The sequence below is a fragment of the Plectropomus leopardus genome, chromosome 1, assembly GCF_026936395.1.
Source record: "Plectropomus leopardus strain MGB_pleo_1.0 chromosome 1, ASM2693639v1, whole genome shotgun sequence".
NCBI classification, from domain to species: Eukaryota; Metazoa; Chordata; class Actinopteri; order Perciformes; family Serranidae; genus Plectropomus; species Plectropomus leopardus.
This window is the reverse complement of record NC_142176.1, coordinates 32,292,021-32,317,903: the sequence shown is the minus strand read 5'-3', so window position 1 is coordinate 32,317,903 and position 25,883 is coordinate 32,292,021. Positions and strand designations below refer to the sequence as shown.

The 25,883-nt window shown below is 41.2% G+C and overlaps 1 long non-coding RNA gene across 2 annotated transcripts in view; it reads right to left on the bottom strand.

The window, feature by feature from the left end:
• The window catches only part of LOC121937823 (uncharacterized), a 394,787-nt gene that overhangs the window by 348,442 nt on the left and 20,462 nt on the right, over positions 1–25,883 (bottom strand). For both annotated transcript variants that reach the window (XR_015777031.1, XR_015777030.1), the window contains exon 7: positions 23,996–24,140. This is a non-coding gene — a long non-coding RNA (uncharacterized LOC121937823). The remainder of the gene's footprint in view (positions 1–23,995; positions 24,141–25,883) is intronic.

Here is a 25,883-nt window from a genome sequence, read left to right as displayed (position 1 = left end):
AATAATCGCAAATCATTTCCATATAATTTTTCGTCAGAGAGACAGAAGCCACTTGAGAGGGGCTAAAGAGCCGCATGTGGCTCTAGAGCCTCAGGTTGCCTACCCCTGCCCTAAGAGAAACTGCACACTAGGGAGATCCATGTAAACCTAAATTCCTTCAAGGGCATTTGCATCAACAATAGGAACGCTGGAGTGACTTAAGCCAGATGGAAAATGGTATGGCAATGTCACTTTCGCTCTGACGATTTAAAAATGTGTTGTATTTCCCCCCCACCCCAATTATGCTCAGTAAAGCCTTGACTTCACTGTTGTTCATTTATTCGTGTTTTACTCCAATTTTTTGACATGAGAAGTTGTTTATGTTGTCTGTTGTTCAATTAGCTAACAGGTTTTTAAGAATGGTAACCAGTGCTGCATTGTTGGATCTATCAAGGTACACTTTCATCACCCAAAGCTTGGGTGTGCTGGGAGAGTACCAACTCTGACATAGGATATTAATAGATCTCTCGAAACAGCGTTCCAAGAACTACCTTTGTTCCGATTTTTGCAGTGCGGACACAATAAAAAGGGGGGTTTTTAGAACTACAAAAAAGTTTCTCGGGTCCAAAAACACCTCTAGTCACAGGCAGATCCAATGCCTGGCAGGGTTTGAAAACTATTTTCATCATCACACTGATTAGCTAAAAAAAACAGGAAAACAGTTCCAAACAAGGTGATGTTTTTTACTGACGAAGCTGCAATACACAGTGACTGTGTCTCTTTTGGAAATCTAATTAACCATATTACATTTTTAACACAATGAATGAGACACCGATCTTGAATTGCACTCATTGATTCATAGTTTGGTATATGCTGCAGTTACACTGACATAATCTGGGAATACTAAACTTCCTGAACAAGAGTAACATTTAATATCAGTCAGGGTCATTAAAGGACAAGTATTTCAAAACATTCAATAATGTTGGATGTGATGTGCTGAGGCCGTCAGTCCCCTCCACCCTATCCCATTCAGAGCTCATCACCAGCACAAAGACTATGATGAAGACATGGCTCCCGACAGACGTCCTGGACCATGACCATGTGTTTGTGCTTCTGCTTCACGGGACAACAAGAGCCGTCAGTCAGAGAGGATAGGGCAGGGAGAGGGAGGGATGCTCGGGGGGGTTGAGGTTGAGGATGTGGGAGGGTGGATGAGGGAAGACCAGGTCTCAGCTGTCAGCTCTGTGCACTCACATATGGTTCAGTGTCCTAGCAGCACTATGTTAAATGACAAAGAGCCCTCCCTCTCCATCATCATAGACAGACACACCTTTACAGACACCTCTGTCTGTAGATCTGCGCACATGTATATGTGCGCAGATATGTATATGTGTGCGGAGACCTGCGTGCACATTTTCAGATATGCACTATACAACCACACAACCGTATATATATATACACACAAGTATGTACACACAAAAACACGCACAAAGCACATTCACAGGCAGGCAGACTCATCTCCTGCATTTTGCATAGGTGACACTTTTCATTATTCAAAGCTCCGTTCTGGGGATGTGGTGTGCACATCGAGAGGCGACATGCACTCTCTCCAAACAAGGTACACCTTAATTATGCATGCTCAGACTACAGGCATTGCATTTTGGTGTGCATGTGTCTGTGAGTGTGTCTATGTACTGTTTTGTGCTGTCTTGCCTAATTGTGAGTCTTTATATGTGAGACATGTGTATGTGTCCTGTGTGTGAGCATCTTCAGTATACCTCTCTGTAAGCATATCTGAAAGAAGATAGTTGGCACTTCTTTATGTACACCTGCACATACTGACTACAACATCTTCATGTGTGCCCTTGCAGGTCCATGACTGCAGACATACATCCGTGACAGAGCCTTTGCCAAAATCCCATATTATCTGTGAACAAGCCACAGTCAGTTCCAAGCAGTCTATTCATTAGTGGTACAGGATGTTGCGTGTGCAAAGAAGCTTGAGAAAACCAGCCTACACTGGCTAAGCCGATTCAGTGTGAACAGATGAGATGCAGTGTGTCATAAAGGGCTCCCACCTGACCCGCCCCTCATCAGAGCCATCTTCCGCCTTCGACAAAACATATTTGTATTGTTGTTGTTGTGTGCTTAGTCTCTTTATCCGCCTGACAGGGTTTCAAACTTGCACGTCTCTCCCTGAAGAGGCAGCGGTGATGAAACAATTTGAAAGATGGCGGCTCCTGTCGTTCACTCAATGTTACAGCTCACTGTGAAGCATACAAGTAGGCTTTCATTTAGGCGATTACACCAGATTAAAATTTCCACTAATGTTGGGGAGTGCACGTTCCTTTAGAAGAGGCCTCCGCTTTGAGTGTCGACACGACGACGCATTAGAACAGTGAGCATCACATTAACCAGCAGCACTGGCAGCTCAGAGGTGCAGCAAGACAGGGATTTTCAGCTTGATTGGGTTTTCATCTTGGAGTAAAGGGATGAATTATTTATTTTCCAACGCGAATGTGTGTGTGAGAGAGTATACGGAAGTGTGTGCACGCGCGTGTGTGTGTTTGTGATGGATGAAAAAGCCAAGCCAAGGTAAATACTTTAAAACATTCTACCTTTCTCTTGATGCAGAAAAACAACAAGCTTCAGGGTCAGAGTGCAACGTTCCCAAAAGTGAAATTCCAGCAATTATTCACGGGAGATCCACAGCGGGTGCTCAGGGCAACATGTCCGCACCCTTGAGTGGGCAGAGGAGACTGACAGCCCCATTATAAAACGGCCCGCGTGACAGATAAATATTTCAGACACAAATAAATAAAGGATGCCCGGCGTTTTCCCTCTGAATGACTTTTCACAGCCGAATGCCCACGGCCGCTTGCCCCGGGATCTCCTGACGGCACCCTTCACCCCTCCCTCACTATCACCCCACCACCTATTCCACCTCAGGCTCTATGCGACACCCAAAAAAAAGGCCGCCCATCCCCCTGATGTCGGCCCCCCCTTGCACACAACCACAGTCCTCCTCCTTCCCTGCATATATCCCCTGGGCCAACTGCCCCTAGCAGCAGTATGCAGGTAAAGGCGCTGCTCCTCCATTTCTGGGTACAAAGAAGCAATTAATCTATGTGTCTGAGACAGGGTGTCTAGAAAGCTTTCCTTTTGTGTTTGTGGATCTCTCTCTGTCGAGCAAACTCAGAAAGCCAGGGTCCATTGTTGCCCAGTAATTACTGTAATGTGTAGAATACATGTTGAATTGTAATGACTTTGTTCTTTATTGTTTTGTTTTTTTTTCTTTTTTTGGCTTACGTTACCTATGAGGTGATTACAAATGGGGTGGGTGGAAGGGTCTCCTGGGATATGTTAAAAAATTATAGATTTCATTTAATAGTAGATTAAGTGTGTTAAATGTCCGTAATGTAATAGGCATGGCTAAGCGTCTCCCCTGCCCTTCCCAATAGTTTCTTATAGATTACCTCGCTTCATTTTATTAGGGCTGATCGCGATCCCAAGGGAGCACAGTGTGATAATTCAATTAAGGGAAAATTATGAGATGTTCCTGTGGTTACAATCTATGAGAGGCCAGATGGGAATCTTGCAGCTACCCTTACCATAGCCTCCCAGCAAAGAGATGGAGAAAGACTGAAGAGAGAGACAGACAAAGTAGGAGAGAGATAGTTTCCCAATAGTATCACTTCTTCCCTCTAAGGTATACACAAGGAAAAGATAGGAGACAAGCATAAGATGAGAGATCAGAGTAAGTGACGGGAAATCTCAGATCAGCTTCCTCAAAATATAGAACAGTATCCTTTGTTAAGGCTACATTTGTAGCAAACTTTTAGACAGTTGAAATCCCTGCCATGAACAGTGCTGAGAATGACAATTTCACCAGTGGAAGCCATATAGTGTATAAAAAAACCCATGTAAATATCAGCCCTGACAAGCATTGTAGTTTAAGTATCAGACAAGTGCTGCATCTGGCTAGAATCCAATCAAACTGACAGCTTTGCCTGTGTTAGACTCGTCCAAATGTTTCTACTGTGTGTACAGTAGTTTGGACATCAGGTTTTTTCTTTGATGTCCTGCTGAGCTGCACAGAGAAAGCAACTATTCTACCAATGGGACTATTACACCAGACAAGCTGAAACACAAGGTCTTTCTGACTGTCTTTTTTGTCTGTATCTCCTTCTTTCACTTTCCCCTTCTCCATCTCTTCCAATATTTCTCTTTCACGATCTCCCTAAGAAAAATTGTGTTGAGCGGTGTTAGCATTGAGATAAAAAAGAACACTAAAATATTAATGGAGACGTGCTTTGTTCTGGCGAGCACAGAGACGTAGAGACGGAGTTCTTCTGACTGGCAGAAACCAGGTCTGATTCATTAGCTGGGGTGTCTGTGTGAGGAAGTCCACAGAGGGCTGCCACATCCACTGAGAACGCTGGGTAGGCCACCCCCACACCCCCAACCAGCCTACCCCTTCCAATCAAGCCCTCCTGTGCACTCTCTCTGTCTCTCTCCTCCCTTCCCTTCATTCCCTCCATCATTATCCCCACCTCCATATTCTCTCTGCAATTCTTTAACCTCAAATTCTCTCCATATCTAGCTTTACTGTCTTGTGAATTCTTCTCATATTATCCTCTCCTCCTCCTCCTCTATAACGATAAGGTTCCATTTACCTCCCCCCAACTCAACCCCCTCTGTATGCATGTTGTTTGTTCTTTCTAATGCCTCTCCAGATGTGCTTCTGAAAGAAAACCAAAAAGAGAAAATCATGTCTCTCAGCTCCACTCGACACCAGATCTTGGGGTAAACAAGCCATAGACCTAAGAGCTAGGATCTGGTGCTACACTTCACCCTCAGTGACTGCCTTTGAGAGGTAAAGTGCTACGCATTCACACACATGTTTGAATTATGCCGGGCTGCGCCGGGGAAGATGGTACCACAGGGAGAGTCCAGCTTCTTCCTCTGTCTCTCTTTTCTCTCATCTTTTACTCTACCTCACTTTCCCCTTCCCCTGTGAGACAAAGATGATCAAACCATACTGAGTGGACACAGTCCCTCCACAAACTGGAAGGGGAAAACCTAGACAGAGAAACCAAAAGAGAGAGATGGAAATTATAGACTCCTCCAAAACTTCTTTCTTCCACAATCCCTCAAAAAGACGAGCTGCTTCCCCGATGAATAGGGAACAGCTCATTGGGATCGTCTAAGAACAAGATCGAGGATTTCTGGGATATGTTTTATCTTTTTTATGCTCTCATTGAAAAAAAATCAATAGAGTAACATGAGGAAAAAAAGGAGCAAAGATAACAATGAGGCTAGATGAAGTTAAGTTTTCACAGATGTCTTGGTACTTTTCAAGAAAAGTGCTACACTTCTGACTTTGTTTCAGGATTAAAATTTATTAAGTTGGGTTTCTGTGGACGAAAACTCTTGAACAACAGTGACTTGCCAAAACATTACACTGAAATCAGTGCATGACTATTTTCCCATTAATAGGTCGGAATTCACAACAGATGAACATGAGCTGTAATGTCTGTTGTGGTTTATATGCATCTATTGTGGTTTGTTAGAACGCGGCTCTTTTCTTGTTCAAATGGCTTGTAGTAGTCCAGTGGGAAGCCGGGAAAATATGGGGACACTTGTTCTACTTGCTTTTTGTGTAAACAAGACTTGACAACCTTACCTGATGCAAGAGAGGGATAATACACTGACACTGTACAACAGAAACCAAACAACTGAGACGCTTAATCGCCTGAAATAAATAGTCATGAGCAGACAAGCGCAAATTATGTTTGACATTCTCCTCACGGCCAGAGTTATGTTAGATTTATGTTAGCTTACATAGGTTTACAATATGATATTTTCATTGCGTGATTTATATTATGTTTTTGTCATATCATATTGTAATTTTGTTTCATACTATGTGCAAATCATAATACAACTAATTGTGCTCATTTAAACAAACACACACACACACACACACACACACACACACACACATTTACCTACTAACACACACAAAGCCCTCTCTTGCTGACACACACAAAAGTACCCTTGCAAGCAAACAAGTACACAGATGAGCCACGACAAGCTCAAAATCCCTTTATTACCTCTCGTTGTGGAGAGGATGCAGAAGTGGCTCGCCAAGTGCTCTCCTCTCTCTGTATATAAACCCTTAAAGCCTAGTCCCACAACCAATGAAAGGCCAGTGCAATCTGTAAGCAACCCTGTTCCCATATGGGCCAGCCTGCCATGGGCCTCGTTTGCCTTTGTCCTGTGGCTCTCTGAGGGCCAAGCCCCGCACGCCCGAGCCTAGCTCCAGGCATTTATTAAATATGCACCTTCCAGTTGCTGTGAAGAAAGATCCCAACCAGCTAATCTCATCACAGGCTGGGGACCCTCCACATATGTAAATCTACATCTGTTCCCCTTCAAAGAGAGAGATTCTCCAGGATTATCCCGCACACAGACCCAGACTCATACACATACGCACATGGACATGCACATACACATAAACACACACACAAACACACATAAGTACTCTCCCACATGGCCACTGCCAATCAAGAAGTCCCCCCTCTGCCACATGTACTTGTCTGCCATCCCCCAGACTCCAAACATACCGTCCTTTCTCAATTAGCTTGATGACAAGCAATGGCCAAGAAATTGCTCTTTTTGTCAATTTCCCTCAGTGGGAAGTGACAAGGCAAGGCCTTACAAAACCTGCCCCTTGCCTAAAGGCTATGGCTGGTATTGGGGTGCTGGGGCTGGGCCAGGGCCCATAAAGAGTGGCGCCAGAGGGCCAGGAAGTTGGCACCATACCGAGAGTAACATCCTATAGTGCCCAGGGATATCATTATACATCCCTGCAACACAGGATTAGCTTGCTCCCTGGCTGGGAGCTGCCATGAGACAGTGGGAGAGACAGCTTCATCAAACATCAATGACTGACTGGCAGATGACAGAAGAAACAAAAAAAAATGTAAAGCTCTACTATAAATGTGCCAACATAGAATGTATGCATATTCAAATTATTATCACAATTCAAGAACCTGCTAACACAGTTTTAATCTGTTTGTATACTCTGTATGAGTAGCTACATTAAACAAAACGTTATTTAAAATTAAAATAAAAGTAAACAATCACATATAAAGTGCTGAAACACACATTATCGACACCATTCATAAAATTGTTCTTCATTTCCATTTTACATATGTTGTATTTTCTTTTTCTCTATTGTGCCTGCAACTAGTACACAATAGAGTAATAAGTTATATTTTTATATTTGTTTATATTGGTAAAGACATCAAGTATTTCTGAAATATGTGTGACATAGTTCATGTGAGTTTACCTATAAAACATGACTGAAATATATTCAATCACACAGATAAAACCTCAGAAGCAAACATGCTTATTTGAACTATATTGCTTGACCACATAATGAAATTGTTTTATGAATGAAAATGTTTTATTTTCTTGGTATAATCACCAATCCAGTATTGAGCTGCTATAATTAGTGAACAAAGTACTGCAATATGTAAGAGCTACAGCCCCACAGAAGTGTCAGAAAACATTGTTTTTAAAAACAGTACATGCCCTTTTACAGAAGTGTTAGTGTAAGCCGAGATAGTCTGCTAATACATTACAGTTTTACACAAAACATTGGCATAGCAACAGATTTTATGGGTGAAGCTTCCCGTTCTTTTGTATGTAAGATTACATATTTTCTATGACTGAGCCAAGCTTTGCCTAGGGGGTGTAGAGGAGGTAGAAGTTGTCCCTAATTCATCATTACTTGCAGTGCAACCACATCAGTAGTCAAAAAGCATCAATCAATCTTGAGTGTTTGCTTAACACCTGGTGAAATACTTCTCATCATGCCTGCATAGCAGCCATTACACAAGTTTGTGGTGACAGTGGCACTGACATAAGGTGCTTACACATGGAAATTACTGGTGACAGATGAATATGTTAACTTATCTTACCCTTGTGGCACTGTGTGGTCTGGACTTTTGGGCAGTCATTATTTAGTTTTTTGAAATGTCTGTGGCATGATGTAGGACCTAAAATGCAAATTCAACTACATTTACCACAAGTCTGAATGGAGTGCTATCTGAACCATCATCTAAATCAACAAAGGGAATATCTGCTGAACAGGACACTATACAGTCTTTGATAAATCAAACTATATGGATCAAGCACTCAAACCTGTGTCAACAATAGAATTTAGGACAACAGAGAAATATTAGAATGAAAATAAACGAACAACATATAGTGCATCCCCTGTTTACACAGTAGGCATTTAGATGTGTGATACTACTGTACATATACTGTTTTACCAAAATCAATCAGGTATGTGTTAAATTTAATTCACCTTGAGCTAAAACAGCATGTTCACATGAGCTGGTATCGTATAATTAGATTTTTTTTTTTTTTAAAGGCTCAAACACAAAGAAAGACCATCTGACACGACATAACAGCTACACAGAGAATGGTTGTTAAGACGTGTTCGATAGATCCGATTTGCATGTTTAATTAAGCTATCAGCTCAGTACAACAGAGACCCAAAACCTAAAGCCGCAGAGTCAACAGCCCCTGTAATAACACCTCCCTCCGGTCAGGAGGGCTGAGGAGAAGTGGAGGGAGGAGAAGAGGGAGGAGGAGAGGAGCCAGGCAAAGAGGGTGTGTGCATGTGTGTGTGTGTGTGAGTGTGTGTGTGTGTGTGTGTGTGTTGGGGGTGGGGGGTGGGGGTAGTCAGTTACTAATACACTGAAAGGGAAAGCGCAAAGCTTTTCATTAACACCCTGTGAAAGGCACATTCACACTCCAGCCCACTAATTAAGTCAGGCCTCACTCACTAGGGAGCAGGAGTAAAGGGGAGAGAGGAAGAAAGAGGAGAGAAAGAGGAGCAGAGTTGGGAAAGAGAGCGCGAAGATGAGGAGACTTGAGGAGAAAACAGAGAGGGGTAAAGAGGCAAAAAGTGAAGTTACACGATGGAAGAGAGAGAGACAGACACGCACAGTGTGAGCAAAGGAGCAAAAGGAGGAGGGAGGTGCAGAGATAATATCTCTGCCCCTAATCAGGTTGATTTTAAAGTCACTCGTTGCCAGTCCACTGCAGGCCTCATTAACTCGCCTCTGGCTGGCATCATTGTTCAGGCAGCGTTTGAAATCCACCAAAGGAATGTAGATTTGCTTTAATCCGGGCCCATCAAAGGTAACACTGATGCTGCAGTGACGCTGTGCCTCTGGATTAGGCCAAGCTCGAGGGGAGAGAGAGAAGAGAGCAGCTGGAACAAGAGCGAGAGACCCATCCTCAAAATTTAACCATTTCGAATTCAGTAGGTGACAGGTCTCAAGAGCCTCTCCGGCACTGGAGATGACACTTTCAGGCGGCATTTGAATAATCTGGATGGTCTAAGTTACATAATTATGCCATGACAATTTGGGCACATATGTCAGAGTACAGTCTGGCAGCCAGCGTGTCAGAGTGGGGAAGCTTACAGGGGTGGGGATAAGCGCCATACTGTCCCTGCATTTACTCTCCTCCACTGTGTTCTGTTAGGTGCTGATTTGGGGAAATTTGCAATTCAAAACAACTTTTTGAAAAGAATATTTTTTCGTCTCATGAATACAGAATTTGGGAGGCAGGGTTTAAATTGCACATATCAACAATGGGAGACCATTTTGTGGTTAGCCTACCTCTGGCTGTGACAAAAGACGAAGACTAAAGACTGGCAGCATATCTGGAAAATGACAATATCATGGTGATGCGCTTTTTCCTCATGTTCACCGTTTGATTTGTCAACCAGGGAGCCCAGTTCAGGCCAACAGGAAGTTCTACGTGTTCCAAAAAAACAGTCCATCTGGATTACTGCAAACTCAGATTATAAAGTTGAGAGTGAAGTGGATATTAATGCGTAAGGGGCAAACAACACAGATGAACTTCAGCCCCACACAGAGTGCATGATGATGCTTGACAGTTGTGATAAAAGGCATGCTAAAATACATACTTTTATCACTTTCTAACCGTATCTTGAAAACATGTTTTTTTGAAAAAGTAGCGTCCACTTACAGAAAGAGCACTCTCCTGTCTAGGAGACCACTGAGTCCTGGGGTAAAAAGAACACACCGACATCTCATCTTTATTCATGAGCAAAGCCATTACAGCGGATATTAAACTCTAAACAGTTTCAGGAATACTAAAGAAAAGAAAAGATGATCTTTTCTGCAAGGCTGCATTGTAGCATTTCCATATTTGAAGCAAAGTGCTAAAAGGATACGGCCATACAATCTACCTGTTTATTCCTAGGATGCTGGTTCCTTACACATTGTTTAGACACAGGATGTGTGTCATGCTGATGTTTTATGCTGATTCCTAGCATGCTTATGACATGTTAAACATGAGTTTCAGGTGTCACTAACCATGCCCCCGCATGCTCTGCCACAGTCAAACCCCAGTTGTGCTGTAGATTCTCAGGGGACTTGAGGGCGAGGCTGAGAGCGGGGGATAAGTAGGAGTGGCAAAGAGGCAAGAGATTGTGGGCATGAGGGTCCTACGCTCACAGGGGGAGCCAGGTTAAGCCAGTTAAGGGCATTAGACCTCCAGGCTGATGAAAAGGGGCCCTCCCAGATCAAATTGAAGTAAATCTAGCCTAAATCCACCCAACAAAGGGAGTTTAGACTTTGCCATTGTGCAGGCCAGAGTAAACAGGGGGTCCTTGGGTAAGCCTCCCTTCACAGGGGACAAAGGCAGAGAGTTGAGGAACTGATCTTACCCCAGTAGGCCAATGTTAGCACACAGATCACAGGGTTAGACACACTCAAACCTATCAGCTGCTACACAGGCCTCTATGGTCACAACACTCTCCTAAGCCTTAAACAAGCTATAAGTTCTCCACTGGCTCTGACACTCTAGCATGCCTCCCGTGACTGCTCACATTTTGCCCTGAAGACAGGAGTAAAGATAACTTTGTGTTCAGTCGCTGGCTCTTGGACAGACATCTCAAAGGGCAGTTTCCACACCCTCCTGGCTGTTTCACACATCTTGGCATTTTTTCTTTCATAGCCTAAAAGGATTGTTATTGCATTGTGTCTCCACGACAACTGATGAATCAAGGCTCCATCATCCTTTTCGTCAAAGCATGAGGCGATTTTCCCAGATGGCCGCCGGGCACTTGTGCTTTGAAAGCAGGATCACAGTGGCAGGGGAAAAAAAAAATCTCCTCATTCACTAAAAAAACTTTCCAGAAAGGCAAGCACAATCATCCTGTTAATGGTTCTAATTGAGGCATCATCATACCCGTCACACTCCAGCTGAACCTAGCACAATAAATATGTGTTCAATTAGGATCCATCAAACGCTCCCAGCCACCGCTGCTGGAAAAACAAAGAGGGCCCCCGGCCCATGGGCCTCATTCAATTCACCTGGCAATCATATTATGATGCTCTCATTTTTGACCTGCTTCAAATTATCTCTGGGAAAACAAAACCCTTCTCCTATCCATTTGTGCCAAGACGATTGTTCTCCCTCTCCCGAGTCAAAAACTTTGGCAGATTATAGCCTCTTTGTGCTTGAAAGGTACTAAAGTATGTGTCAGGTACTATTACAGTCAAGGTCTCCACAAACATGCACTCTCACACACACACACACACACACACACACACACACACACACACACACACACACGCACACTCACACACACACACACACACACACACACACACACACACACACACACACACACACACACAAACACATATAGGTTATAGGCCCGGCAGGCGTTTGTGTGAGCCTGCAAAAGAAGCCCACGTTGCTTCAGTAATTATCAGCCAAGGAAACCATAACACTGTTCACACAACAGAAGAATGCAAAAACAAAAGACCCATTCAGCAGCAGTAACACCCAAGGTGTTTTCATAGTGACGGCCATCTTGTCAGCTGACACAAGCTGCTGAATGAAATGAAAGATAACCACCGCAGGCAACCAGGTGCTTCTTCCATTTCCCTGGAGTCTGTTCACAGCACATTGAGCAAGGCTGCGTGTGCATAACTGTGTGTGTGCAAGCATGTCTTTATTTGAAACAAAGACAAATGAACAAAGTACGATGACTCTGTCTTGATTACACATCTGATGGTGATGTTGTGGTACACGTTTTGAGCACTTCTGTTCCTCAAAAAGTTGATTACGAGAAAGAAAATGTTTTGTTTTTGATTTAACAAAAACGTGTGTTTGAGAAGATATGAGTACTATTTTCATACCTATTTAAATATATGTTCACCAAGGCAGTCACTTTTTATTAAAAATGCAAAAACTACCATTTGAGCAGGTCGCAAAAAGAAATATTTTGTCTTCAATTCAAAATTTACAGTGTGCAAGTACAACAGCCAGAGTAAGGGACTTTGTAAAATGAAAGTCCTTTGTTCTTAGTCCTTAACAGATCACCATAGTGCTATACAGCCTGAGGAACAATGTGTAAAAGCATTTTTGGAAAGGACACCACAGCTGGAAAATTATGTTTAAAGGCAAGGCTAAGGTAACATGTATACAAGTACACAGTATATGAGTAGAAGAGCCTGTGAAAGTACTTTTTATTCTAATGTAAATTCAGGATTAAAGGATTTTTTTTTCTTTATTGGTATATCAAGTATACTGTAACAATAAATAACTATTGACCCCAGCAAGATCTTTGTCCAAAAGAAAATGTATCAGGGATGAAGCCAATGTGCAGTCACACAACAGAGATGCTGTAAAATCCAGTGCGTTTTTTGGTGACTACAATTGAGAGTTTTATCGCATGGCTGTGTGTCAGTGCACAGACTTGTGCATGTGTGCAGGCTCCAAATGAGCAGAAGGAGGGTAGAGGGCTCGTCACAAGCCTGGCTATAGGAGATGATAAACAATCCAGCTGAAGTCAGCCATAAGGAGAGTCTGCCTGTCAGTCCTCTTACCCTAGAACAGCCTGGGGTTATCATGACGTGCCAGCACATTTGGTGTGAGCGTTTGACTGCTTCACCTCCTAATCGTGCCTCCTCCGGGCAGCGCTCTCTTGGGAGACCTCCAATCCTCTCCTCTTCCTGCTCCCCCTCTTACAGCAGACTCTGTGTTGTTTTACTGTATAGACCCATAACTATGGATGGAGGAAGCTTGTAAAATGGGAAGTTTGTTTCAGCAATAAATGTTTTTTAATATTTATTGTTCTACAGAAAAAAAACTGTGTATTTCCAAGTTTATACACATGCTACGCCTCTGTGGTTATTTTTTATGTTGGCTTATTTTTGAGTTCTGTCATCATGACCAATGATGCATTCAAAATGTTGTCATGGTCCTAGTCTGCTGACAGCTCAGGGCTAAGTGAGCACCAGCACATACATGAAGACATTTGTCCAATATCGTAAAACCCACACTGCACTGGTTCCTGCCCACATGCAGGGTCTGAAATAACTTTTTTCTCTGCCAGGCAAGAATATTTCCCCCTCATCTGAAAAGTTTCATCTTCCGCTTTTGAAATCTATTATAATCCAATAATATATATTATTTTCAAAAAAGCCATTCTGCATAATGAATACTTTCACTTTTGGTACTTAAATATTTTTTATGCTAATTCTTTTGTACTTTAACATGAGTAAGATTTTAAATGCAGAACTTTTACTTGCACATGAGTACATTTACATTTGGTATACAAATTTTACTAAAGTAAAAGATTTGAGTGTTTTTTCCACTGCTGGGGAATTCCAGTGTTTTAATTACACCATGGCTTTCAGAGAAGCCTTATTTTTGGGGGATGGGAATAACTGTACACATGTACGTACATGCATAAATGCACTTGCCTATGTTGACATGGACAAAGCGAAACCTACCCTGTACATTTATTAGCACTTGACAATTTAACTGCTTATTTATTCTCTGCTCTCATCAACGCCTGCCTGCTCTGAGCGCATCAGTCATCATCGCTACTCTCTCTTTTGCTCAACTATTCTATTACATACTTTTTTTTCAGATGAAATTGACACATGAGGTAGTGAAGGTGATACCAATGTGTGTATTGTATGTGAGTGCAAATTTTTTGAATTGATGTTTATTTGTTCAAATTCTGTGAACTTCGACTGTCATTTAAAACAAATACAGTCCTACAGCCAATAGTGTTGCTTTCATATTGAATTTATGATGTGTCTTTATGTTGTGCCTTTTCTCTGTCCACCAAAGCTGTGGATGGCCTGACAATTTTACCATGGCCTGAAACATATAGCTACCTTGATGTCAACCACCAGTTTGTGGAGCCCCTCGCCACCTTGGTTTTTCAGAGCCAGAGGTGACCATATTTGGGGGAGATACTGACACCTCAGAGGAGTGCGGGGTGGATCTGACTGAGAAGCCGAGGACACTATTGGCAGAAAGCCTGTCACTGAAAGCGGCTTTCTATTAATTATGTGTAACTTTAGGCCTTAATAAAATGTGAACAGGTAAGTAATATCCCCCCCCCCCCCCTCCCCCCCAGTTGTCATGATTGTTGAAACTGAAAAGCTACAGACGCCAAAAACCGTTTTTGTTTGTTTGTTTGTCTTTTTTTTTCGTTTGGGGTTTTTTTGTAGCAGGCTTTAAATATGCTTATTTCTATTGTAAAGTTGGGCTTTTTAACATGGGGGTCTTTAAGGACTGACTGGCTTTCAGAGCTCAAGTGGCAATTCAAAGAACTGCCATTTTTAGCTTCACTTTTCAGCCCCAGATGTTGCTGCTTTAATTTTACAAGCCACTGCCAACAATTTACTCCCATTTGGTGGGTGCTAATTTCAGACCCTTTCTACATGCAATTTTTCAAAAATGTATGGCCCAAAACAGTACTGTAAATATGTCTTCACTAGCATAAGGTAAAAGATAACTAGACCACTATAACTATGTTAATGTTTACTGAATGTTGACAATATGTCACCTGTTCAAAGTATAAAATTTGGAACATTTTGTGAGCTTGAATATCCTCCACATGTTATCACAAATTGCAGCAGTGTATCAACACTGGCTGCTAATTGCTGCTCTGTAACCACCAGTGTTGGCATGTTGGGGTACTAGAAAACACTATCAGGTCTGGCACCAGTTCTGTGGGATCTAGCACTTCATCTGCCACTTTTTTTTGGAAATCACTTAAGATGATTACGGGTTAGGCAGCAGGGTTGTGAATTTGTGACTAGTGCGATTATAAGATGCTGATAGAGATGAGTGCACATCTACAGGCACTAATACAGGCGGATTATAACTGTAAAACCTACAGCTCAGCATGTGAGCATTTGTGCTGTGCAGTAAAATAACTGACTCTGAAAACTTTTATGTCCCAAAGTTGTGAGCATAATATGTATTCGAGGCATAATTGTCACTTTGGGTGTAGCATTGTATGCTACTATAAAATGTGTTTTTATGAACTAAACTTGTCTTACCAAATCCAGTCACTTCTCATGTCCAAAAGTATTTACAGCAATATAAATAAATAAAAACAATTCCTATATCAGCTGTGATACAGAAAATTGTGAAGAAAAATACTGAGAAACTAAATATCCCTTTAATATAATTACCTTGCCTTTATACCTAATATAAATCTTTTCCGGTCTGAAAAACATGCACGGCAGAATGACACTTATCCACAATATTTGACTTATAGTCTTAAAAATGTGCAGCAAAAAGGTCAAGTGGCTCTGCACTAAAGCACTTCCAGTAAATTTGCCTTGTGTGTCATTGCTAACTATATTTAACTCATGATCGCATACAGCTATGACCAGCTGATCTATAAAGCTAAATGATAGAATTAAACTTTTCCACATTCAAACCCCCAAAGACAGCCACAGTTAAGACTACGTTCAACATCAGGTAGGTTTGTATGAGAGGATTCAACCACTCTTAACAACATTTCCAGCTCTAATTATTGTGACAGTGTCACAACTATTTTCTTTCCCCATGTAAGCATCTATTTCCGTGGCAGGGGCAGGCTGTTTGTATGTGGCCTGCGTAGGCCACATCTTCCTCTGTGGCTTGTTGTTCTGCGCATTTCTGAACCCACCCATTTATTTTGGTTTGTCATAAACTATATTTGTCTTTTTCTCTCTGACAAGTGGGGCTTGAAAAAGAACATAGTGTAAAGAGCAGAGCCCAAACAGCTCTCCCTTTCTGGCTCTCTCTCAATGTAGAAAGAATTACTGTAAGCCTGCAGTATATTCAGTGCCGCCATTCTGTAAGCCACCGTTTTGATTATTCATGCAGTGATTTAACAGGCATGTAATTGTTACTCGTAAACAGGCTAACTGGTCAACTTGTTGACAAGGCCATGCACTAAATACATTGTCTAACATCTAACAGAGCACACACGCACAAACAAAGCCCCTGGGAAACTAAGATGATGACATGTTTAAGATAGAGAACACTGTTTTCAAATCAGTCTGTGAATGAATTATGTGAAGCTTCTATGTTCACACATCTGAAACTATCCTGGTGTTTTGATCTGGACACCACATGTAACACTGTGAGCAGCCAGGTAATACTGGCTTCAATCATACAACTACAAAGCATGCACTTTGTTCTCACATTTTGTTCCACTCCATCTCAGAACAATAGATCAGTCAAGTCAAGTCAGTCAAGTCAGTCAACTCAGCCCTCCAGCTGTATAAATATGTTTGTTTTTAGATTGGCACCAATAGCTTGTATGCAGTGTTATGTTCTATGATTTTGTATTTAAACAATTAATATTTATTTCCCATTATTCTTTTAATGAATTGCAAGCAAGTAATACTGGTTTGGTAATTAAGCATTTAAACTATGAATGTAATGTACCAGTTCCAAAGATCAGAGTTTACTCATGTAAAGAAGTAAAGAATCAAGCAATGGAAAGGCTGACTTGACTTAAATTGCATGTTGTTTTTATATTAGTCCTATTTATATCTCTAGTCAGGAAATAGTCAGGATAGGAAAATGTAGTGTGCAATTTAATGAAGTGTTACATCAAATATTTTATAGTATAATAATGGTAGCTAGCATTTCTAACATTTATCCATAAACAAAAGACACTTGTTTTTCTTCTGTCCATGTTATGTATAAAATCTGTCAAAAATGCAATAAAACCTGCTAATGTGATCAAACAAGGCGGCAGAGTTATGTGAAGTATGTGTTAAATTGAAATTTGATTTTTAACCTTAAATGGGTTTATATATATATATATATATATACATATACACACACATTAGATGAGCTCAACATTCTGTTTCTCTCCCTGTTTCAATCTGGACATCGGGACTTTCTGCCAAGCCAAACAATTTCAGTCGGCAGGAGTCGCTCACTTTGAGAGACAAACTCCTTCAGCCAATCCTGATGTTAACAATAGCGTCTGCTCCTTTACCACACACGCGTTGTCAGACAGTGACAGTTCAAAAAATACAATGTATTTACCCTTTATATGTGACCTGTACCTCATCGACAACAATCCCCATGAGGTTTCGGCAATACACTGGCTTTGCCACTATAAAGTTATTTAACCATTTTTTAAATTAGCAACCAGATGCCTCCGAACAGCTGAACAGCTGACAGCATCCTTGTTGTCTGAAGCATTGTGAACACCAATCTGCATGGCCATGATCCCTGGCTTTGCAGCCTCTCGAATCTGCTCCTCCATCAGCCAATCAGTGGCCAAACAACAATTAACATTGTGTTTGTTACGCTCATGTGATCAGGATGGTCTTTCCAGGCTACTGATTTACATCTGTGCTGTAATGTAACTGAAGACCAAATGAGAGAGTCCTTCAAATTTCAAAGGGGATATGTGCCATTCTGTGCCACCCAACATATCGCGGAATCCTTACTAAATGTTGATGCTGAATCGTGCCTGCATGATGACAAAGCCCATCTGATGTCACCGCGACCCACTTGGAGGCAGTCGGGCATGATATGACCAGACTCCGGAGATGATCCATCTTGGACACGACTCGGTACTACTCTGTACATTTAAACTGGAAAAAGAAATGCAAATGAATGCTGCAGATCTGATTTGGCACAGCCTAAATGCCATTGTCAAAAGCCCTGCTAGTGTCTTGGGACAGTAATGTGTTGATCTCAGACTGGGTTTGCTCTGATTCTTGTTGCTCTTAAAAGAAACATGCTGACTAAAAGAAAACAGACGATCCTGTCCACCCACACAAACTTCCTCTTTACGCTAAAAAATTTGACAGCTCTACTCCAAAGAGCATTGCGCAGACTTAGCGAGTAAGCCACAGCTAGAACTTGGAGGCTTAAATGATGCAAGAGGGTGGGCAGCTACTCAGGAGGATGAATCAGAATTTCTCAGTGCATGGGTATACACTCTAAATATGAATTATTAAGTGGCTATCATACCCCCATAGTATGAAAATAAATCCAGGAGTGGATGGAATGAGAAGGGGCTGAAGTAGTGGACTTGAATACTGATGTGGATAGAGATCCCAGAGGAGACACAGGTACTAAAAGGCCGCCAGGAAGCTTGCTTAGATCAAGTGCCTGATCGTGCCTTTTAACCTCTGACATGCAGGATCACAACACAGGTTGTGACAGTCAGTGCACTGGACACAGAACTTCCCTATGTGATTTGGTGATGCAAAGTTATTGATAAAAAATAGCGAGAGATAGCATCATCCAGGTATATCTGAGAGAGAAGATTCTAATTTGAATAATAATGCACTAATATAAAACAACTAGTGCTGAGCCAAATTCATTGTGTCACAATAACAAAATCTGTTAGGACAATTTAGCTATTTTAATTAAGCAGATCTCGAGTCGGGCTAAAAATGTATAGTTGCTAAAATGAAAGATATGAGGTTATTAAAACCAAAAGAGTTTATCTCCTTGTGAGCGTGAATGTACTTTGTGAATTTCTTAGAAATTTGCCTATAAAATTTATATTTGGAACTGGAAAGAAAACCTACAAATAAATGTTTCCAACTATCAGAATACCGAGCTAAAAACAGCTCTTTTTAGGATAATACGATTTCTCAAGATTGTGGTGGCATGGCAGATCATGTTGCGACTGACTGAGGCCTCCTTGGATCTCACTTTTGTCAACTGTCTCTTGTCTCCACAACAGCCATGGAGCAAGGCAGAGTCGTCGTGGTACAGCCCTATCTGTTCCAGCCCTCTGACTCTGGGTGGGTCTGAAAATCCAATCTGATGCTCTACACTAAAATGAGAGAGCTGTTTTTCGAAGCCACGGAGTGTTCTATTTCTACATGAATTAACGAACGGTTACATTCATTACACATTCACTCTGTTCAGCCCTTTACTGCTCCCTCTCCCCAGACAGAGTGCCCAGAGTGGGCTCTGTCACTCTCAGAGTGCAGTGCTCTGGATAACCGAACGGTACATTTCAACAGCAGTCCGAATTTACAAATGGTCCGATTTGTGCTAGAGTGAGCTACGGCACTTAGGATGAATACTTCTGAACGCACCCTCTGAATTTTCAGAATCAGAAGATTGTCAAAATAATACATTTCACTCTGTCACTAAATTGTGAGTTTTCAAAATGTCACTGAATGGTGAGTTTACAAAATGCTTTGTTATCAATATTACTTTAGCATACAGTTAGCATAACTTAGCACATGCGGCACAGGCTGCATGAATGCAATGATAAATGATGGCTCTTCAAGGTTAGCTAATGCTAGTGCTATATTATTAACTTATTCTTATTATTTTATTGCTTTCCCATTGCCACATACTCACTGGTGTCCATCTTTGTAACGCTTAGAAAAGCCAGGTAACATACACAAACACTGTGTGCTGCACATACACATTACATGAGATGAAGACATGCCAGAATAAAATGACCACGTCTGGTAATGTTACATCTACAATACTGAATGGAGTGTTGAGGGTTTTCAGTTTAAAATGTTAAATTATTATCAACTCACACCTGACTTTTGATTGGCTTCATCCATATTATGTGATATGGATCGGGGATAACCATGCCCAAATCAACACAGCTTTAGGAAACTGTTTTTTTTTTTTATAATTTTCATTATGCATGTAAGATTCTAAATAACATATTTATGAAATTTTTTGTGGTTTGGGTTCCCAGAGGCTTTAGAAGTAAAAACATTTGAGAATGTAGATGTGGAAACATCATGTGTTCAATTTTTTCTGTAGAAAATTTAGTGACAATATACTGCAATGACACCGATTATTCATCATTAGAAATACATGAGCCGATTCAAAAACATTTTTGATATCTGAGTGACTTTGAACATCTATAGCAGTGTAACTACCACTTGAACTTGCAAAGTGGATGTCCAATTAAATTTCTCAAGCAGAGGGACAAAAGAAAATATGAATGACAGTGGTGTTAATACTATTTCTACATGGATGTAATTTGATGTAAAAAAAAATTTAAAAAAAAAACAAAACAGTGGCCTGACATGGCAGTGTGTGAGAGGTGGGAGGTTTGAGAGTATGGAGGTAAATGTTGTTGAGTCTTTCACCACAAGATGGGGTCTGTATAAGAGGTCTTAATCGTCTCTGCACATGCTCCTGTGACTCTGGGGCACAGTGCTGGGACTGTCACAAACCAGAATTACATAGCAACACAATGTGTGCCTCTGGTGTTTGCATCATGCTCCTTAAATAAACCCACCCCTGCACAGAGCAAGACTGGTCTAGTTACACATGCACCACAGTTTGGGACAATGGTCAACTTTCTAGGCTTACAACCATTAGAAATAGTCTAGTCCATGTTTTCCTTGTAACCTGCTCTTGAATGCAGTGGATGTGCATTCAACAAGTTGAGCACAGGGACATTGAAAAAGTATTTTATCATTGAATCACTTTACTCATTAGTATTTGATTAATTACAGAGGAAGCCTGGAGACTATAAAAATAGTTGAACTCATGAGCACTGGATTCTGACCGTTTGTAGGAAAGACACAATGATCACATCTTGCACAGTAATGCTACAAAGGCCAACTGCAATGAGAAAACATCTGGAAAACTGTTGCCCAACAAAGGACTGTTCAAATGAACTGAGGTTTAAGAGACAGCAGTAAATTTTCTTACATCAAACTCTGTTTGTTGTAGTAGAGAGATGAAAAGCTCATGGCAGAAAAGATATTTCATGGTCCTAGGTCACACCAGATCTAAGCTGTAACATCTTAACAAATCACACCTGATCAGATGGCTTTAAAGCCCTAACCCCTGCATGGTTCTCCCACAGAAAGATGTACCAGACCAAACCTTTGAGAGTGAAGCCAACTAAACCTCAACCATGTGTGTAGCAGCATCCAGCCAGGCAGCGTTTTCGCTGATGCAGAAGTATGTGTAAATATAAAACTACAAACACTGCAACTAATTACTGGTACTGTTGGATTCAAAGTTGATACACCTTATAAATATCCCAGTAAAACTATACAAAATAAATTATCTTTAAAAATACACTGATTTTATTTTTCCTTATCTGACTCTTCGTGATGTAAACTGTACTGTACCCACCCAGCTCTCTCAGGTGAAAGCAAGAAAGCATCTACTAATACAGATTTGATATAAAGAGTATTATTTTATAGTATCTAAGTAAAAAGGAAATATTATCAGCTACACTGAAATCGTGAGTCTAAACACAAGTGCAGTGTTGACATTGAGAGAAAGTCAGAGGTGAAAGAAATCCAGTGTGTTTATAATAAATTGGAGATTATTAGTCTTTAAATATGTCAACAGAAATAAAGTAAAAACGGGCACGGGTACTTCATAGATGCATAGTATACAGCACATATGATCTAAGGCCTTGCTTCTTAAAATAAATGATGAGACTGATTTATGGTTTTGTCAAATAATCAATTTTCTCACCATATTAGCGTCATTTAATGATATTCTTAAATTAAAGAAAAAAAAACAATGTCTGGGAAGCTGATAATATACAGTACATAATAGATATTGAAGGAAAAAAAATGAGAAACAGAGAGAGAGCGGTTGTTGTTTGTCTGACCGTTCATCGTCCCTATAATTCACTCTTTATGTTGTGATGTCCTTAAAATGGGATTTTACAGTCACTGCTTTTATTCCCACATAAAACAGAGTCTTGTATAAGCCTGTTAAGAGAGTATCCAGCGGTATCTTGCAAGCTCGGTCCCAAAGCGCCCAAACTACACAACAAAGCATAAAGCCTGTACTGGTGCCAGAGTCTGACCGTCTGCTTTCACTATCACAGCCGGCTGTTTGTTCTTCTCTTCTCTCTCTAGCTCTCTTCTTCCCCACCTCTTCCACACTCCAAGCACCAAGAGGAGTATAAAGAGGGGAGCAGTCCGACAGGGAGAGAGAGGGTTTTCTAGAATTCACCTTTTATCTCACATGCAGTATGAGGCAAGCACAGTGTAGGAGTGGAAAGGAGCAATAAAGGGGTAGGGAATTTTAGAGATGAGAGCTGAGGGAGAGATACAGAGAAAGAAAGTGTGCAACTGAGGAAAAGAAAAAGAGTGGGGTCATATTTCTTTTCTTCAGCATATATTTCATGTTCTCTGATCTGAGGAGGAAATGTTAAAAAAGTAATTCCAGAGAGATACAGAGAGCATGGATACAGCTTTCAATTTCTACTCTACAGACTTCGAGCTTCAAAAGTACTGCCAACTGTCTGAACTACCCACCAGTACAGCCTTTGTAAACTCCTGAAAGTCACCGCTTTCTTGGTTATTCAACAGAAACAATCAAATTTGTAAGATTATTCCACAAAATACCCAAAACATGTCCCCTCATTTTGCATAGCAAGGTTACATCAATTTACTTTTTCCCTCACAAATTACGCTCTCACCACTCAACCCAAATTAAGCTACAGCTGATAAAAAATTCCAGATGTGCATCCTCTGTGTCTTTCATCCTGCTGGTAATTCACAGCTGAAGGACTACAGGAGGACCCAGCACAGCAGCTATCTGGCAGAGACACCACAACAAACCACCCAGGAGAGGCTTGCAATCACATCAGAGTGAGTGATAATACACTTTAGAGTGGAAGAGTTTTGAAGGCTGTCGATGCGAGTGCTGCTAGCTGGGCTGTTGAGTGCTATAAGTAGAGTCTGATTCCCTGCTTCCTATATATCACTTGACAGGTGAAGACAGGGGGAGGGGGAAGGTGTCAGTGTGGTTTGGGTCTCTCCAATAGCGCATCACTCTAGTCAACCAATGAAAGGTGATGGGGGCTTATTGACTTGTCTGACTTGATGGGCACTCAGTGGCTGACATTGCTGCATGCAACATCCTTCAATGCTAAACCAAATGGCCGAGCATGATCAAATCCTTTGCCCGCTAACCTCTTTACACCAAGATACTCCTGAGATTACCGTCCAACCTGTCTTCTCCATTCACCTCCCTCTGGCAACAGGGAGCAATGCATTATGGAGATCGATGCTGTATACGCCATTTTCATCTCTCCTTGAAAGTGTGTCAAAGGAGGGATTCCGAAAACAGTAATTCAAAGCCTGTCCACCTGTCCTGACACAACCTTGACAGGGACCTCACTTTGCAAGTGTGTCTCTGTGAGCAGAAATGCAATGTTCATCTTTGTTATTCAAGTGCTTGGTCAAAGTTAAAAAGGTTTGTTTTTGACTAAGGCATTATTAAGACTTACCTTTTTTCATGTCGCGCACATATAGAAGGAGACAATACAAGTATGTGTGTTCTTCAAAGAGAAAATTGTGTTTCAGCAGTGTTTTGAATGAAAACTAAACCTGAGAAGTTTTCTATCCCCCAGCCCAAGTTAATGGTGACGGTAAAAAAAAATGATCAAAAACAGCCTCTCAGGCAAGCCTAATCAAATCTCATTCAGGGAACATTTGCCAGGATTTTCATATGATCGCTGTCATATGATCGTGAACCATTTTAAACATACCTGTAAGTTAAGGGACAGTATAAAAGTTTGTAAGCCCTGCTATTATCTCATTAAAGGTGTGTCTGCTCCAAGGTAAAGTAATCACGTTGAGGACAGAGCGACAGAAAAGCAAGCTCCACTCTTCAGACGGACAGTAAATTGAGATGAACCTACTTGAGATGAACTCCTAATCAGCCACCAGACAGACAATCCCTCTGATGATTGGTGAAGGGTATTCATTGGAGAGGAGTTTAACATCATTGCGTCTGATTGACTGGGCTCTCAACCACCGTGGGTTAAGGGGGCTCCTGGGGTTAGCCTGGTCAGACAGAACAAGAGAGAGCACAAGAGAGAGGGAGACAGAAAGAGAAGTGGAGGAAGAGAGAAAGAGAGCCCTTCAGTAAATGGGCAGTCCATAGAGAGTTGAGCAGCAGTCTAATGGAGCCTCATCACGGCCAGTCTGTCAGTCAGTCAGGTGAAACAAGGTCTAACGGGATCCTAATGAAGACAGCTTCACACCGAGTTGTCTCGAAACTGCCCGGCTAAAAAGCAGACACACTTATTATCCATCTTCCATACTGTGGAATATTGCCCACTCAAAGTCAACAAGAGCAAAGCAAGATCCAACTTTAAGACCAAGGCAGACGACAACACATTTTGTTCATTCTATTTGGAACAACCATTGTTGAGAAACAGCACAGGAGAGGGAGTACTGCTGCACTGTGCAGCTGTAACTGAGTTGTAGACAAAATGCTGCAGGCCAAATGCTGAAGATAATTACATCTGTCTTGATACATACAGTGCATAGAGCAATACACATATACAATGTTCTAGTCTTGTTATACTGTACATCAGCACTCATGGAATGCCATATGTCCAATCCTATATACATGGATGGCATTATCTGTCATATAAACTCCTATATGACACTCCTAATTTAAGTCACAGATAATTCTTTGTTTTGCTTTGCTTATATTGCTTTTGTTTGGTATGGTTGGCTGCACCAAGCTATAAGACGACATTAAACACATAAAGTACCGCAGTTTGCAAATGTTTCCCTGATCTTATTAATAAAACACAACCATGACATTGCTTAACTGAGTCATTAAATATGCATATGCACATTGGGATACAGAGTTTTCACAGATTTATAAAACATTCCCCACTAAATGCTTCTAGAAAAAAATAACAGTGCAGTGGGCCAAGAAGGAATTTAGCAGAAAACTGGAGGTACATAAAACTGAATTGTACCACTTCTTGCATTCAAAATCTATACATCAACTGTTACTCAGTACAACTACAATTAAAGTTCTAAAACCTGAAAATTACTTAGGATTTTAGCACCTCTGGTTACCTCATCTCAAAGTCACAGGTTTTTTTGAAGGGGGTTTTTGGTTTGAGGCTTCAAATAAGGCCTGTGGTTAACACTAGCTTAAGAGACTTTTACGGTTTGTTTCATGACATAAAATACACCAGTAAACCACTGTGAACTTTGAAGGTTATATGAGTCTTAAAAAAAAGATGGTTGCTGATAAGAAGCTAAATGAAACTACGGAGCATCATCACACCGAACCGCACCAAACATGGCTTTACAACCTTGTAGCAGTGGTGACGCGACCATAGTGTAGTTCACTTTAACCTAGCAATAGCTTTTTACCTCTGGTGATTAAAAATCCTCAAAGTGGTGTTTATTTGTAAAGATTATCTTGCTGAACAAAACATGTAAGTATCATAAATGTTTGTTTTCCACAGAGGTTAATTTCTACAATGATCCAAAATCCAATGGAAAAATCCCAAAGGCTTTTTGATGAGGGCACCAGGCCGAGGGTTGGCTGGCCTACACAAAAACGTCATCTCAGCGGCACTCTATGTCCACCTGTGAAATTTTGGACAAGTATACAAGTCAAATGCTTTTCTTCTCAAGTTGCTAGTGTACCACAATCAAATTTCTGTCTGAAGCTCATTCTACAGGCCTTACAAAAATTAGAAATGCTTTTAGGCTAGTATACGAACAGTAGATAAAATGGAAAGCCAACCATCCCCACTGTCCATCCCAGCCCAG